The sequence below is a fragment of the Myotis daubentonii genome, chromosome 11 (genome assembly GCF_963259705.1).
Source record: "Myotis daubentonii chromosome 11, mMyoDau2.1, whole genome shotgun sequence".
In the NCBI taxonomy this organism is placed as follows: Eukaryota; Metazoa; Chordata; class Mammalia; order Chiroptera; family Vespertilionidae; genus Myotis; species Myotis daubentonii.
Window position 1 is genome coordinate 1,364,783 of NC_081850.1, and position 16,308 is coordinate 1,381,090.

General features: G+C 45.0%; 1 non-coding gene across 1 annotated transcript; it reads right to left on the reverse strand.

The window, feature by feature from the left end:
• Positions 1 to 1,665: 1,665 nt before the first annotated feature.
• Positions 1,666 to 1,769, reverse strand: LOC132212847 (U6 spliceosomal RNA). The gene has a single exon (XR_009447794.1). It is a non-coding gene; the product is annotated as a U6 spliceosomal RNA (small nuclear RNA).
• Between the last annotated feature and the right edge of the window lie 14,539 nt (positions 1,770 to 16,308).

The window sequence follows — 16,308 nt, forward strand, 5'->3', positions numbered from 1 at the left end:
TTGGTGTGGGTCTTTTCAGGTTCATATTGATTGGGACTCTCTGTGCTTGTGTGACTTTTTTCTTCCCCACTGCAGGGAAGTTTTCTGACATTATTTCTTCAAATAGTTTTTCTAACCCTTGTTCCTCTTCCTGTTGTTCGGGCACCGCTATTATTCGTATAATGCTTAATTTCATGTTGTCCCATAGCTCCCTTAGGCTCTCCTCCTGTCTTTCCATTCTCTTTTTTAGGTCAGTTGTTTTCATTCCCTAGGGGTCAAGGCATTTATTCTTGCAACTGAAACAGCATTTCGCATATTGTATTGTAAGTTACCTGATCTCAATATTTGTTCCCTGTAAACTAAAGTGGGAGTTTTTCATGAGCCAGGACATTCTGATTAATTTTTGCATTTTCTGGCCCCCAAAAGACATTTAATGAGAGAATGCAATTCTGAGTGAATATGTAAAGTGTAGGTTTGAGAAAAGTTGTGAGTGAAACTATCAAGAGAATATTGGGCGTAAGAATAGAAAACAGAAATTAAAGAAACCATGGAAGGAGAGTTTTAAGAAAGATCCACACAATACTGAGAGATGCACAATACTGAAAGTTATTCGTAGCTGTCACCTAGAATTTTTTTATCTTCTCTTTTAGTATTTTTTTCTATTATTGGTACTTTTTGTCTGTCCATGTGCCTTCTATTATTTTTCAAGATACACAGATCCTGATGTGTTTAAAGTTATAGAACACTTCAACTACAATCTAATGTAGAAATTAATGTATATGTGAAATGTGAAAGTCTGGTTCTCTGGTTGAGCTGTTCCTCTCTCACTATCTCAAAGCATGTTCTCAAGAACATGCATCTTGATCTTTCCCTCCGGTTGCTTTTGCTGCTCCTCTTCGAACAAAACTCATATGTCAGCTAGTGGAGTGAACTACTGGCAAGTTACATTCCTCCCAAAGTCTATTTTTAAGTATGCCTTTTCTTCCCACACCTCGAAATATCTCAACTGCTTTGCCTCTACTCCATTTATGCCTGTATGATGTCCAGTTGTTTCTCAAGATTCAGTTCAAATATTATGTTCTCCAAACAGCAGTCACTTATTACCCAAGTTGCTCTGAATTATTTGTCTATTACATATGTTTACAAAGCCCTGTTAATGTGTGTGTGTATGTGCATGCATGCACATGTTTGTGTGTTGTGTATATGTGTGTTGGTGGTGGCTGTTTATTTATGTATACTATGCTTTTCCCCCCCAAATTATAAAATTATGATAAAAGTTCTCTTTCTTTTATATTTATATTTATTTTTTTAAATAAATCTTTATTGTTCAGATTATTACAGTTGTTCCTCTTTTTCCCCCATAGCTCCCCTCCACCCAGTTCCCACTCCACCCTCTGCCCTTACCCCTCCACTGTCCTCATCCATAGGTGTACGATTTTTGTCCAGTCTCTTCCCACACCCCCCACACCCCCCAAATCCCTTTCCCCCAGCAAGAATTGTCAGTCCACTCCCTCTCTATGCCCGATTCTATTATATTCACCAGTTTACTCTGATCATCAGATTTTTTATTCACTTGAGTTTTAGATTCACCTGTTGATAGATATGTATTTGTTGTTCATAATTTTTATATTTACCTTTTTCTTCTTCTTCCTCTTCTTAAAGAATACCTTTCAGCATTTCATATAAAAAAATATGGAACACTTCACGAATTTGCATGTCATCCTTGTGCAGGGCCCATGCTAATCTCTGTATTGTTTCAATGTTAGTATATGTGCTGCTGAAGCGAGCACAGTTCTCTTTCTTTTTTAATAATCATATGTATTATTTGGAAACATTAAGATCTCAGTATGTTTTTAAAAGATTGAATGAATGCACTCTTTCATGAGCCAATAGTCTTCTTATATTCTGTAAACTTCACATTTTCTCTATCGGCCGTTAACTTACAACATTTGACTCTGTTTTTTATCAAGAAAATCTAAGGTCTATTCTAGGCACCTCAGACTTTTTTTCTGAGTACAATCTCATTGTCTGTCTTCTCAAAAATGTTATTACTTATTGTGAGTCACAATACAAACAGGAAGTGTAATTCTGCTTTCTACAAAATTTACCCAGTGTTCACATAGAAGACACATACATTTGGAAAGTGAGAAAATGGTGGAACCAGCTTCCATGATCAAAGCACTATTTTTCTACACAAATTTTTATTCCTTATCAAAAAGTTGTGTGTGTGATTATGTACACATCACTTAAATACGGTGCAGTAAAATGCTCACATTTCCATTGTGTATTTCTAGGTATCTCCAATAGGCTAAAGGCCAATTGTTTTCTGTGACACAGCATCTTTCTGAGCACTACTGAGTTGTATAAGTTCTTTATAAAATTTTAATCTTAACCTCTTATCAGATGTATCATTAGATATGATCTCCCATTCAGTGGGTTGTCGATTCATTTTCTTGATGTACAAAAACTTTTTAGTTTGATGTGGTCTCATTTATTTATTTTTTCTTTTGTTTTCCTTAACCAAGGCAATGTATCAGAAAAAAATATTGCTATGAATAATGTTCAAGATGTCACTGCCTGTTTTCTACTAGGATTTTTATGGTTTTAGTCTAACATTTAAGTCTTTAATCCATTTTGAGTTTATTCTTGTGTTTGGTGTAAGATGGTGATCTAGTTTCATTTTTTTTGCACGTTTCTTTCCAATTTTCTCAACAGCATTGAATGACTACACTAACTTTACACCATTGTATGTTTTTGTCTCCTCTTTCAAATATTAACCATTTATTAAGGCATGACTCTCTATTCTGCTCCATTGATCTACATGTCTGATTTTATGTCAATATCATGCTGTTTTGATAACTATGGCCTTGTAGTATAGGTTGATATCAGGCAGCATGATTCCTCCAACTTTGTTTTTCTTTCTTTATATTGCTGTGGCTATTGTTTTTTGTTTGTTTGTTTGTTTGTTTTTTGTGTTTCCATAGTAATTTTGGGGATATTTGTTCTAGTTTTGTGAAATATGCTATTAGTATCTTGATAAGAGTTGTGTTGAATCTATAGATGGCTTTGGTAGTGTGGACATTTTAATGATGTTAATTCTTCATATCAATGACCATAGTATATGCTTCCACTATTTGCATGTTCTTTAATTTCTTTCTTTTATTATAAAAAACTAGAGGCCCAGTGCAGGAATTCATGCACCTGTGGTCTGTGGGATTGGGCTGAAACTGGCTCTCCAACATCCCCCAAGGGATTCTGGATTCTGAGAGGGTGCAGGCCAGGCCGAGGGACCCCACTGGTGCACAATTGGGGCTGGAAAGGGACGCAGGAGGTTGGCCAGCTGGGGAGGGACTGCAGGAGGGCTCCAGGGTGTGTCCAGACCATCTTGCTCAGTCCCCATTGGCAGGGCCCCAGCCGCAAGCTAACCTACCAGTCAGAGCATCTGCCCCCTGGTGGTGCATGTTATAGAGACTGGTCAACTGCCCCCTGGTGGTCAGTGCACATCATAGTGAGCGGTTGAGCAGCCTTAGCATACTATTAGCATATTATGCTTTGATTGGTTGAATGGACGACCAGATGACCAACACTTAGCATATTAGGCTTTTGTTATATAGGACTATTTTTATTGTTGAAAGTATTACAGATGTCCCTCCTTTTTCCCCATTGACCCCCTCCAATCCACATCCACCCCTCCCAGGCACACACTATTGTCTGTGCCTATGAGTTATGCATCTATGCATATAAATTCCCTGGTTAATCTCTCCCCACCTCCATCCTCCACCCCTACCTTCCTCTGAGATTCCACAGTCTGTTCCATGCTTCTATGTCTCTGGGTTTATATTGTTCATTAGATTCCACATATGAGTGAGATCATGTGATACTTGTCTTTCTCTGACTGGCTTATTCTGCTTAGCCTAATACTCTCCAGGTCCCTCCATGCTGTATCAAAGGGTAAGAGGTCCTTCTTTTTTACAGCTGCACAATATTCCATGGTGTAGATGTACCACAGCTTGTTATCCACTTGTCTACTGATGGGCACTTGGGCTGTTTCCACATCTTAGCTAATGTAAATGGCGCTGCTGTGAACACAGGGGTCATACATTCTTTCTGATTGGTGCTTCAGGTTTCCGAGGATATATTCCAAGACATGGGATCACTGGGTCAAATGGCTGTTTCCTTTTTAATTTCTTTAGGAAACTCCACCCTGTTTTGCACAGTGGCTGCACCAGTCTGCATCCCAACCATCAGTGCACTAGGGTTCCATTGTTTCCACATCCTCACCAGCACTTGTCATTTGTTGATTTGTTGCTGATAGCCATTCTGACAGGAGTGAGGTGACACCTCATTGTCATTTTAATTTGCATCTCTCTGATGATTAGTGACTTGGAGCACTTTACCCTATGTCTATTGGCCATCTGCATGTCCTCTAAATAGAGAAGTGTCTATTCAGGTCCTTTGCCAATTTCTTAATTCCTTGTTTGTCTTCCATTTAAGTGCTGTGAATTCCTTATATATTGTAGAAATGAACCCATTATCAGATATCATTGGTCAATATGTTCTCCCATGAAGTGGGCTCCCTTTATAGTGACTTATAAATTAACAAGTACAGGTCTTTTACATCTTAGGTTCAATTTATTCATAGGTGTGTATGTGTGTGTGTGTGTGTGTGTGTGTGTGTGTGTGTGTGTGTGTGTGTAGCAATTGTAAATGAGATTGTTTTCTTAGTTTCCATTTCTGATAATTCATTATTGTGTATAAAATCACAACTGATTCTGGATATTTATTTTGTATCCTGCTACTGTACTACATTCATTTATCTGTTCTAATAATTTTTTAGTGGAATCTTTAGGGTTATCTCTATATAGTATCACGTAATCTGCAAATAATAACAGTTTTACTTCTTCCTTTTCAATTTGGATGCCTTTTATTTCTTCTTTTTGTCCGACTGCTGTGGCCAGGATTTCCAGTACTATGTTGACTACCAGTGGTGAAAGTGAGCACCCCTGTACTGTCCCTGATTTTAAGGGAAGCACCTTTAGTTTTCCCCGTTGAATATGATGTTGGCTGTGGGTTTGTCATATATGTCTTTTATTATGTAGAAGTGTGTTCGCTCTATTCCCACCTTCCTGAGAGTTTTCATTACACACTAGAGGCCCAATGCATGAAATGCGTGTAAGTGGCTCGGCTCTCGCAGCCTCAGTGGCTTGCCTCAGCCCTCGCAACTCCGGCTTCGTCCAGAAGGCCATCCGGAAGGATTTCTGGAAGGGCGTCCAGTCTAAATAGCATATTATGCTTTTATTATTATAGATGGGTGCTGGATTTTTTCAGCTGCTTTTCTGTATCAGTTGACATGATCATGTGCTTTTATTTTCCTTTCTTTTGTTTATGTGGGGCATCTCATTTATTGATTTGTGGATATTGTACCAGTCTTGCATCCTGAGACACAAAAAGGCTCCTATTGTGAGATTCCAATCATAGGAAACAGCCAGAATAGGTTACAAAAAGAGACAAATAGCCTAAGAGTTTCCAGGGGCAGAAGGAGTGGGGCATGAGTACTTCTGGAGCAGGGTTTCCTTTCCTTGTGGGGTGAGGGGACATTCGGCTCCCAGGCGGGGTGGTGAACATGCAGCACCATGGATGTACTCCACGCTCCGGAATGGTGCAATTTAAAATACAAATAACATTTATTATTTAAAATTAATTACAATATGGGAAAATGAAGGCTAAAAACAAAATAAGAAAAATGATAAAATAAAAAACCCACAAATAATAAAAATAAAAAACTGAATCATGCCATAGAGAAAACAAAAATGCAATAATTAAAGAAAATAAAAGTAAAAGGTCAATGTGTGAGGGTAAAACAAATACTTCTGATGGCAGGGTGACCACATTCAACCATCGGGCCTTGAGCTGGCCCTGATGCCTTTGCTAGAGGCAGCTCCTCCTCTGACGCAGGAACCAGGATGGGGTCGAGGCAGGGCTCTGCAGCCAGGGTTGGAGGGTCCTAGGTTAGGTGAGGAGAGCTGCACAGGCCGGCCCTGGCTCTGCAGCAGGGGCTGCTAGAGGTGGCGGCAACATTGGAAGTGGACAGGCCTCTACGTCTGCCTCTGCATTGGGCTCCTCTGGATGGGCAAGTTGTTGAAACAGAAGCCTGCTCTGCCCCCTGGGCTGGTGCTGTAGCTGTGAGAGGAGCAAAGATCACCCACGTGCCTGCATTTCCGTGTGCCTCCCAAACACAGAACATGGCTGCAGATGTAAGGGGTTTAGTGGGTGGGTTGCTCAATGCAGACGGTTGGTCCATGTGTCTCATGTGAGAGGACCCCTGAGATCTGCATCTCTTAACACGTAGAGACCCCTGCACCGAACTGAGCAGCTGCTCAGCTCCCCTTGTCCACGTGGACCAAGATTGGCGGTCCCATCCCCTCTCCATGGACCTCCGTGCCTTTTCCAGTTCCCGCCTATTTCATCAGTGCTCTGACGGGGAGTCTCAAAAATACATCTCTGAGCAATTGTGCAACAATTGCTGTGGGGAACCTCCTAGGGGGAGCCCTGCCAGTGCAGCTGTGCCCTGTGGGGCTTTGGCAGGTCCCGCACATGTTCTCCCAGAGGAGGGGCTCCCCCCCCCCCCAGGGGACCTGCTGGGGTTTCTGCTGCCTCACTTTGTCCCCGGGCTGGTCCCCACCAGCCCTGAAGCCGGATTGGGGAGGTGGGGCATCTCTGACATGCAGAGGCCTGTGCACTGCCTCTCATGTTGGAAGTGCATGTGTCTGCCCTTTGTCCCTTTAGAAAACACCAACCTTTGAGAGTTTCCTGCACCACAGGGCTGACACACCTGGGCCTTGCGATGTGTGGAGTGCTTTCCTGCTTGTGGTTTCTCTTCCCAGATTTCTGCATTTTCCTAGTTGTTTTGGGCACAGGAAGAGACAGCCATTGCCTGACTGGCTTCTGTCCTTGGGGTCACACTTAGCACAGTGGTCTCTCTCTACCCTGAGACTATGCACATGCCTACTGAAAGGGCTTTCTCTCCTCCATCTAATCTCTAATCCATCTACAAACTCCCTTTCTAATAGCAAAAATGTTATCTCAGATAAAAAGATAAACATGTGAGCGGACACAAAAAGCACTTATTGTGAGATTCCATTTCTACGGAACAGGTACGGGGCAGAGACAGGGATCAGATCAGGGCAGGAGGAGGGGGGAGTGAGTTCTGTTGCTGCCGGGTCTCCTTTTGGGATGGGACATCCTGCAACTAGGCAGAGGTGATGCTCACACAGCATCATGACTGTCCTTCATGCCCAGGAATTTAAAATATGAACAATAACGTTTAAAATATATTTATTTATTACTTACAATGGATTATACAATGGAAAAACGAAGACTAAAAAGAGAAAAAAGAAAATAATAAGAACAAGACCCCAAATAAGAAAAATAAAAAGATAAAAATCCAAACACACAATGGAGAACATGGAAACTGAATTAAAAGAAAATTAAAAGGAAAAGATCAGGGAGTGAGGGTGAAAGAAGGCTGCCCCTCGGGACAGGGGGGCACATTGAACAGGCAGCCCCTGAGCGGGGCCCTCACAGGCAGCTGCTCTGAGGCAGGGCCCAGCCGGGGCTCCAGGGCTCCTCGTCCAGCGGGGGGGGGGGGGGGGGGGGGGCTCAGTGTCCTCTGGGCCGGCCCTGGCCCCACAGCTGCGGCTGGAGCGGCTGCTGGCGGTGCCCGGAGCCCCAGGGATGGAGCGGAGCGGCTGCTGGCGGTGCCCTGCTCCTCCGGACGGACTTCAGGACCTACAGGAGGAGCGGCCCCCGCCCCTGGGCGGGGCTGGAGAGGGGGAGGAGGAAAGATCACCCAGGGGCCTGCATGTCCACCCGTCCCCCAAAGACAGAGCACTGGGCACAGCCCAGGACCCACCACAGGGCGTGCTCCCCACCCGCAGTCCAGCAGATGGGTGGCCTGGGGCCGGCCTTTGCTCCTGGCCAGCTCTGGGGGTGCTCTGGCAACAATCCCTCCCCATAAACTCGCCTGCACCGCCCCCCCCCCCCCCCCCCCGCCCCATTTCTTCCCTACCCCCGCCCTCCTCACCTCCTCACCCTTGAGCTCTGCCTTGTTGGGCTCCAGGTCTTCCCTCCTGGTGTTAGTAACAAGAATCGCGCTCCAGGGCAGGGTTGAAAATTGCCGTCGGGTGTTGGGACTGAGCTGCTTCGAGGTTGGAGGCTTGTGGAGCCTGGGGGGCTTCGGTGGAGGAGTCCTCCTCCATCCACCCACAGGCACTGGCTCCCCAGACCCCCAGGTGGCCACACTCACTTCAGGCCTGCCCTGGCCCTCAGTGGTGTGGCTCACCAGCCCCTCCATGCTGGACTTGGGGTGGGGGTCTTCCTCCACCAGCTGCTGCTCCTTGACCCGGGGTGAGCTCTGCAATGACAGTGACCGTCAGCCGGTCAGGATGCCTCAAGCCTGGCCCCAGTCACTGCTGCTTCTGCCCCCTGGACCTTCTGCTCCCAGATCAGGCCCAGCCCTGTGTCTGCACAGACCTCCACCCAGGGGAAATGAGAGTCACCTCCAAGGCTCCGGATAGACCTCAGGCAGAGGGTGCTGCCCACACTCCACGTCCACCCAGCCAGCCTTGACCTGGGGTGCGAACATGACTGGTCCTGACCCCCCAACCCAACCAGTTTCTGGCAAGCCCTCCCCACGTGAACCCCCCTAAACTGCCCCCCACCAACACACACACACATACACACACACCCGAGGAGGGGACATAGGGCTGCTCAGGTGGGATCAGAGTGGTGGCCTGGCCTGAACAAAACTGCCCTAAGCCTCCATGTGCTACCTCCGGATCCCGCCGGGCAAAGGGCCACAGGCGTCGTCTGGGCTGGGCCCGGATCCAGCGGCGGGCACGTCTGAACACACGCTCATCGCTGCCTCTCTGAGGCCTCGGCCTCGGCACACGGGGAGACAACACGAAAACATGGTGTCCTCTCCACTGTCTGTCCGAGTGAGCCGGGAAGGGGCAGTTATAGAATGTGGTGCCTGGTTACCAGGTTCTGTTGGGCCCATCGCCAGGAAGTGAGATCACTGCTCATGTCTGAGGAGATGCTCCGGGTAGGGGACCCAGAGGTGACCTCACTTCCTGGCGATGGAGCCCAACAGAACCTGGAACCCTGGTAACCACGCACCACATTCTATAACTGCCCCTTCCCGGCTCACTCGGACAGACAGTGGAGAGGACACCATGTTTTCGTGTGCCGATGCCGAGGCCTCAGAGAGGCAGCGATGAGCGTGTGTTCAGACGTGCCCGCCGCTGGATCCGGGCCCAGCCCAGACGACGCCTGTGGCCCTTTGCCCGGCGGGATGCGGAGGTAGCACAGGGAGGGGTTTGTTGGAGCCAGGCCACCGCTCTGATCCTGCCGAGCAGCCCTATGTCCCTCACCATGTGCGTGCGTGTGCGTGTGCGCGCGCGCGTGTGTGCGTGTGTGTGCGTGCATGTGTGGGCTCGTGTGTTTGCGTGTGTGCGTGCACGTGTGTGCGCGTGCGTGAGTGCATGTGTGTGGGCACGTGCGCGCGCGTGTGTGTGTGTGCGTGTGCGTGTGCGTGTGCGTGCGTGTGTGTGGAAGGGGGTTCATGTGAGGCTTGTCTGCCTGGAGCAGGAACAGGGCCGGGCCTGATCCCAGCGCAGAAGGTGCAGTGGGCAGAAGCAGCAGTCAGTGGGGCCAGGTTTGAGGATTCCCCACTGGCTGATGGTCACTGTCATTGCAGAGCTCAACCTACATTAAGATGGAGCAGCAGGTGGCCATTGGCAGCAGTGAGGCCCGGTGACCACTGAGGGCCAGAACAGGCCTGAAGTGCGGGTGGCCACCTGGGGGTCTGGGGAGCCAGGGCCCGTGATGGACAGAGAGGGACTCCTCCACCGAAGCCGCCCAGGTTCAACCGGCCGCTCCGAGTTTTCGCCCGTGGCCTGGAGGACGGGGCCCACGACAAACAGACGGGCCGGAGCACCTGGGCTCCGGGCACCGCCAGCAGCCTCTCCAGCCGCAGCTGTGGGGCCAGGGCCGCCCAGACGACACTGAGGCCCCCCCGCTGGACGAGGAGCCCTGGAGCCCCGGCTGGGCCCTGCCTCAGAGCAGCTGCCTGTGAGGGCCCCGCTCAAGGGCTGCCTGTTCAATGTGCCCCCCCTGTCCCGAGGGGCAGCCTTGTTATGCTCCCACACCTTTTCTTTGCCCTTTTTATTCTGTTTTTATGGTCTCCATGGCGTGGTTCAATTTTTTATCTTTTTATCTTTTTTTCTTGTATGGGGATTTTGGGGGAGTTTCACTTTTATCTTTTTATTTTTTCTGTTCTTAGCCTTCATTTTCCCACTGTGTAATTTTAATAATAAAAGTTACCATTTGTGTTTTAAATGGTGCCATTCCTGAGCAAGGAGTATATTCACGGTGCTGTGCAAGCATCACCACTGTCTAGTTGCAGGATGTCCTATCACCCCACAAGGAAACTCTTCCCCAAAAGTACGCACTCCTCCCTCCCTCTCCCCCTCAAAACCCTGATCTCCTTTCTATCTCTACTCCTTTAACTCTTCTGGACAATTCCCATAAATGGAATCTTCCTAAAAATACATGTCAGCTCACATATTTTTTTAACTTTTTTGTAATCCTAGCTGCATGAGAGATCAGATGTAAAAGAAGATACCCTTTTAGTAAGAGTGTGTAGAATCTCAGGGTAAACAACCCTGTGCTAAGTGTAACTCCTGAAGCTAATCAGGACTCTTCCAAAAAATTTAAGAGGTGTGAAGACTCCCAAGCTTATCCTAAGAGGCCAGCATTATCCTAATTCTAAAACCAGATAAAGACACCACAAAGAAAGAAAGTTATAAACCAGTATCCCCAATGAACATAGATGCTAAAATTCTCAATAAAATATTAGCAAAGTGGATCCAGCAATACATTACAAATATCATAGACCATGATCAAGTGGCATTTATTCCAGGGATGTAGAGATGGTACAATGTTCACAATTGAATAAATGACTTACACCACATAAACAAAGTGGAGTCTAAAAACTACACAATCATATTAATAGATGCAGAAAAAGCATTTTATGTATTCACCCATTTATGATAAAAATTCTCAGGCTCGGTTGAACCAAGATGGCGGCGATATAGGCAGACGTGTCCCAGGTCGTGTCCTGGAGCAAATGGAATGAGCAGCTGAAGCTAGTAACACTCACACCGAATTGGCGAAATTGCTCAGCTGGTGAGAGGGTTTGCAGCCGGGAAGAGCAGAACTCCCCTGGAAAGGTAAAAAAAAACCAGGGATTTGGGCAGGAAAGTTTGCCAGACCTCTGAGCCCAGAGAGTCGGAGGGAGACCGCGTGGCAGACAGCCACGTCCCCTGGGACAGGCACAGCCCCTGACGGGGGAAAGGAGAACCGCGGGATTCCTGGCGCCGCCAGGGAAATTGAGAGCTGGGTTCTGTGATCACGGAGGACTGAGCCTAAAGGGGGCAGCCTGAAGAGCTGACCTGACCATGCAGTCCCGGTAAGAGAAGAAGCTTACAGAAACCAAGCCTTCCCCGTTTCCGCGGCCGGCATTTGTTTGTTTGTTTTCACTGAATCCTGTTCATGGGACATTTCGGATACAGACACTCACCTGTGCTGAAGAGAGGGAGAGTGTGCTGAGGAGTGGAATCTGGGGAGAGACTGGGGAAAGAGGGGGAGCTGGGAGAGGTGGTAGTGAATTGAGTGCTGAGACACCCCTGAGCCCAGGACTGGGGCAGCCACCCGTTCCTGAGAGTGAGTCTCCTCCCCCCAGCCCCCAGGCAAGGAGCACAGCCACACCCAGATTCCACCCTGTACGAGATCAAGGATTAAGATAACCTGATCAGTCCCTGGGAGTTAACAGGGTCTGGCCTATAGAGGGATTTTCAATCCCAGCAACAACATAGCGCCGGTAACTAACTATTACGCAGTCAGCTCTGGGCAGTGAACTTCCACTGGACAGAGAGGCCCTATAGCCTCAGAGGCCAACCCCAGAACACTGCCACCCAGAGGCTGACCCACAAACTGACTCTTTGCTAAACACAAAATAAGGCAGTCTGGGAAATAAATGCGGCATGCTTTAAAATAAGGACTGTGGTTTACAACACAGAGGAACAGTATATCGCAGGGAAACTCAACACTCTCCTGAATACCTGGAAGGTCTAAGGCGAGCCACACTGAAGAATAGAAGAACCGAAGGACCTCCACTACTGCATTTTTTTTTTCTTTTTTCACTTTTTAACTAAGAAACCAATTTTTTTTCATTCTTTTTTTTCTGTTCTTTTTTTTTTCTTTCTTTTCTTCTTTTTCGATCACCTGATTTTACCCTTTTAATTACTACCTTCTTATTTTTAACCAGTATTATTACTGCTACCATTTTACCATTTTTTAAAGTGCCATTTTATTTTTTCTTTATTTTATTTTGGGATTAGTGTTCACCATTCTATTTTCATCATTATATTATTAGTTGTTTCTAGTTTGCATTCATATCCAGGGAGCTGTTGCTGGAATTTGTTGGGATTAATGGCTGTTCTATAGGAGTATTCTCCTCATATAAAAAGTCTCTTCCCTCTTCCACTTCATTCTCTCTTTTCACTCTTTTTTTTTTTCTTTTCTTTTCTCGCTTTTATTTTCCCCCTTCCTTTTTCCCAATTTCATTTTTGCACTCCCTTTTTTTGGTCCCTACTTTTCTTTTCCTTTTTCTCTCTTATCTTTTTCTCTTCCTTCTTCCTTATCCCCTAATTCTCTTAATTCAGGTGGTCACCTTTAATTGGGGTTATTAATATCGTGAATATATTTGTGTATAGTGCCTGGTACGTGGTGCCTTGTTGTGTTGTATTTTGTGCCTTTAAATCAACGCAGCAGATCCAAGCAACAGCAACCTCCTGAGCACCACATCCTCTGCTGAGGAACAGCAGCTGTACGTGAAACCTCGCCCCACCAGCCGGAAGAGCCACCACAGCTGTGAACAGCACCCACCAGAGGAGCTGCTGACAACTGAAGAGCAGCTGCTACCGCAACCGCCCGAAGAGCAACCACAGACCAAGGAGTCACTGCCACCAAGGGAGCAACCACTGAACAACTCAACGTCTAGATATGTCAGTGAGATCAAACATGGGTAGACAAAGAAACCCCCAAAGGAAAGAGAAGGAGGACTCTCCAGAAAAGCAGCTAAGTAATACAGAGGCATGCAACATGACAGATAAAGAATTCAGAATAAGGGTCCTAGAGTGCATAAACCGGATGGAGGAAAAAATCGACAACCTCTGCAAGAAGCAAGAAGAAACAGATGAAAAAATCGATAACATATGGAAGAAGCTAGAAGAAACAGATGAAAAAATCGATAACATATGGAAGAAGCTAGAAGAAACAGATGAAAAAATCGATAACATATGGAAGAAGCTAGAAGAAACAGATGAAAAAATCAACAACCTAAGTAAGACCCAAGAAGAAATGAAGAGTGATATAGCTGCAATGAAAAACTCCATTGAAAGTATCAACAGTAGACTAGGAGAAGCGGAGGACCGAATAAGTGAATTAGAAGACAAGGAAGCAAAACACACCCAAAATGTACTGCAATTGGAGAAAAAAATTAAAAGACAGGAGGAGAGCCTAAGGGAGCTTTGGGACAACATGAAACGAAACAACATACGAATAATAGGAGTACCAGAACAACAGAAGGATGAACAAGGATTAGAAAACCTACTCGAAGAAATAATATCAGAAAACTTTCCTGAGGTGGGGAAGAAAAAAGTCACACAAGCCCAGAGAGTCCCAAACAAGGTGAACCCGAAAAGACCCACACCAAGACACATCATAATCACCATGGCAAATGTTCAGGACAAAGAGAGAATCTTACAGGCTGCAAGAGAGAGACGGAAAGTTACATACAAGGGATCTCCCATTAGATTGTCAAATGACTTCTCAACAGAAACACATCAGGCCAGAAAAGAATGGACTGAAATTTACAAAGTTATGCAAAGCAAAGGACTGAATCCAAGAATACTCTATCCAGCAAGGCTATCATTCAAACTTGAAGGGGAAATAAGAAGCTTCACAGACAAACAAAGACTAAGGGAGTTTGTCACCACCAAGCCAGCAATGCAAGGAATGCTAAAGGGACTGGTGTAAAAATAAGAAATAAAAAGCTCAGAAAGAAAACAGCCACACACACACACAAAAAGAAATGGCTATAAACAAGTACCTTTCAATAATAACTTTAAACGTAAACGGACTAAATGCTCCAACCAAAAGACATCGAGTGGCTGAATGGATAAAAAAACATGACCCATACATCTGCTGTCTACAAGAAACCCACCTCATTAGAAGGGACTCACACAGACTGAAAGTGAAAGGATGGAAAAATATCTTTCAGGCAAATGGAAAGGAAAAGAAAGCTGGGGTAGCAATACTTATATCGGACAAAATAGACCTCAAAGTGAAGGCCTTAACAAGAGATAAGGAAGGCCACTTCATAATACTAAAGGGATCAATACAACAAGAAGATATAACCCGGGTAAACATAAAATATATTTAAAAAAAACACACATATATGCACCCAATGTAGGAGCACTCAAATTCATAAAAAAAACTCCTGGAAAATATCAAAGGAGAGATCGACAACAATACAATCATAGTAGGGGACTTTAATACACCATTGACAGCACTGGATAAGTCCTATAGACAAACAACCAGCAAAGATACAGCAATCCTAAATGACTCACTAGATCAGATGGACTTAATAGACATCTTCAGAACACTTCACCCCAAAGCCAGAGAATATACGTTCTTCTCAGGTGCTCATGGGACATATTCAAAAATAGACCACATATTGGGTCACAAGCAAAGTATCCCCAAATTCAAGAAGATTGAAATCATAAAAAGCGTCTTCGCAGACCACGATGGCATAATATTAGAAATAAACTACAATAAAAACAACCCAAAATACTCAAATACCTGGAAGCTGAATAGCATGCTATTAAATATTGATTGGGTTACCAGTGAGATCAAAGAAGAAATTAAAAACATCCTGGAAACTAATGACAATGAAAACACAACAATCCAAAACCTATGGGACACATTGAAAGCAGTCCTGAGAGGGAAGTTTATAGCTCTACAGGCCTATCTCAAAAAACAAGAAAAAATGGTAGTAAATCATCTAACTCTACAACTCAAAGAATTAGAAAGAGAGCAACAAGAAAACCCCAGAGTGAGCAGAAGGAAGGAGATAATAAAGATTAGAGCAGAAATAAATGACATAGAGACCAAAAAAACAATACAGAAAATCAATGAAACCAAGAGCTGGTTCTTTGAAAGGATAAACAAGATTGATAAACCTCTAGCCAGACTCACCAAGAAGCAGAGAGAGAGGACCCAAATAAATAAAATCAGAAACGATAGAGGCGAAATAACAACAGACCCCACAGAAATACAAATGATTGTTAAAAAATACTATGGACAGCTTTACTCCAACAAACTAGACAACCTGGAGGAAACGGACAAATTCCTAGAAAAATACAACATTCCAAAACTCAATCAGGAAGAATCTAAAAATCTCAACAGGCCAATAACTATGGAAGAAATTGAAGCAGTCATCAAAAAGCTTCCATCAAACAAAAGCTCAGGACCAGACGGCTTCACAGGGGAGTTTTACCAAACATTCAAGGAAGAACTAAAACCTATCCTCCTCAGACTACTACAAAAAATTCAAGAGGAAGGAACACTTCCAAGCTCATTCTATGAAGCCAGCATCACCCTAATACCAAAACCAGGTAAAGACAACACAATGAAAGAGAATTACAGGCCAATATCCCTCATGAACATAGATGCCAAAATCCTCAACAAAATCTTAGCAAATCGGATCCAGCAGTACATCAGAAAGATCATACACCATGACCAAGTAGGATTTATCCCAGGGATGCAAGGATGGTACAATATCCGCAAATCAATAAACGTGATACATCACATAAACAAATTGAAAGAAAAAAACCACATGGTCATATCAATTGATGCAGAAAAAGCATTTGACAAAATTCAACACCCATTTTTGATAAAAACTCTCAGCAAGGTGGGAGTAGAAGGATCATACCTCAACATAATAAAAGCCATATATGACAGGCCCACAGCCAACATCATACTCAACGGACAAAAACTAACACCATTTCCCCTAAGAACAGGAACAAGACAGGGATGCCCCCTCTCACCACTCCTGTTCAACATAGTACTGGAAGTGTTAGCCATTGCAATTCGGCAAGAAGAAGAAATAAAAGGCATCCAAATTGGAAAAGAGGAAGTAAAACT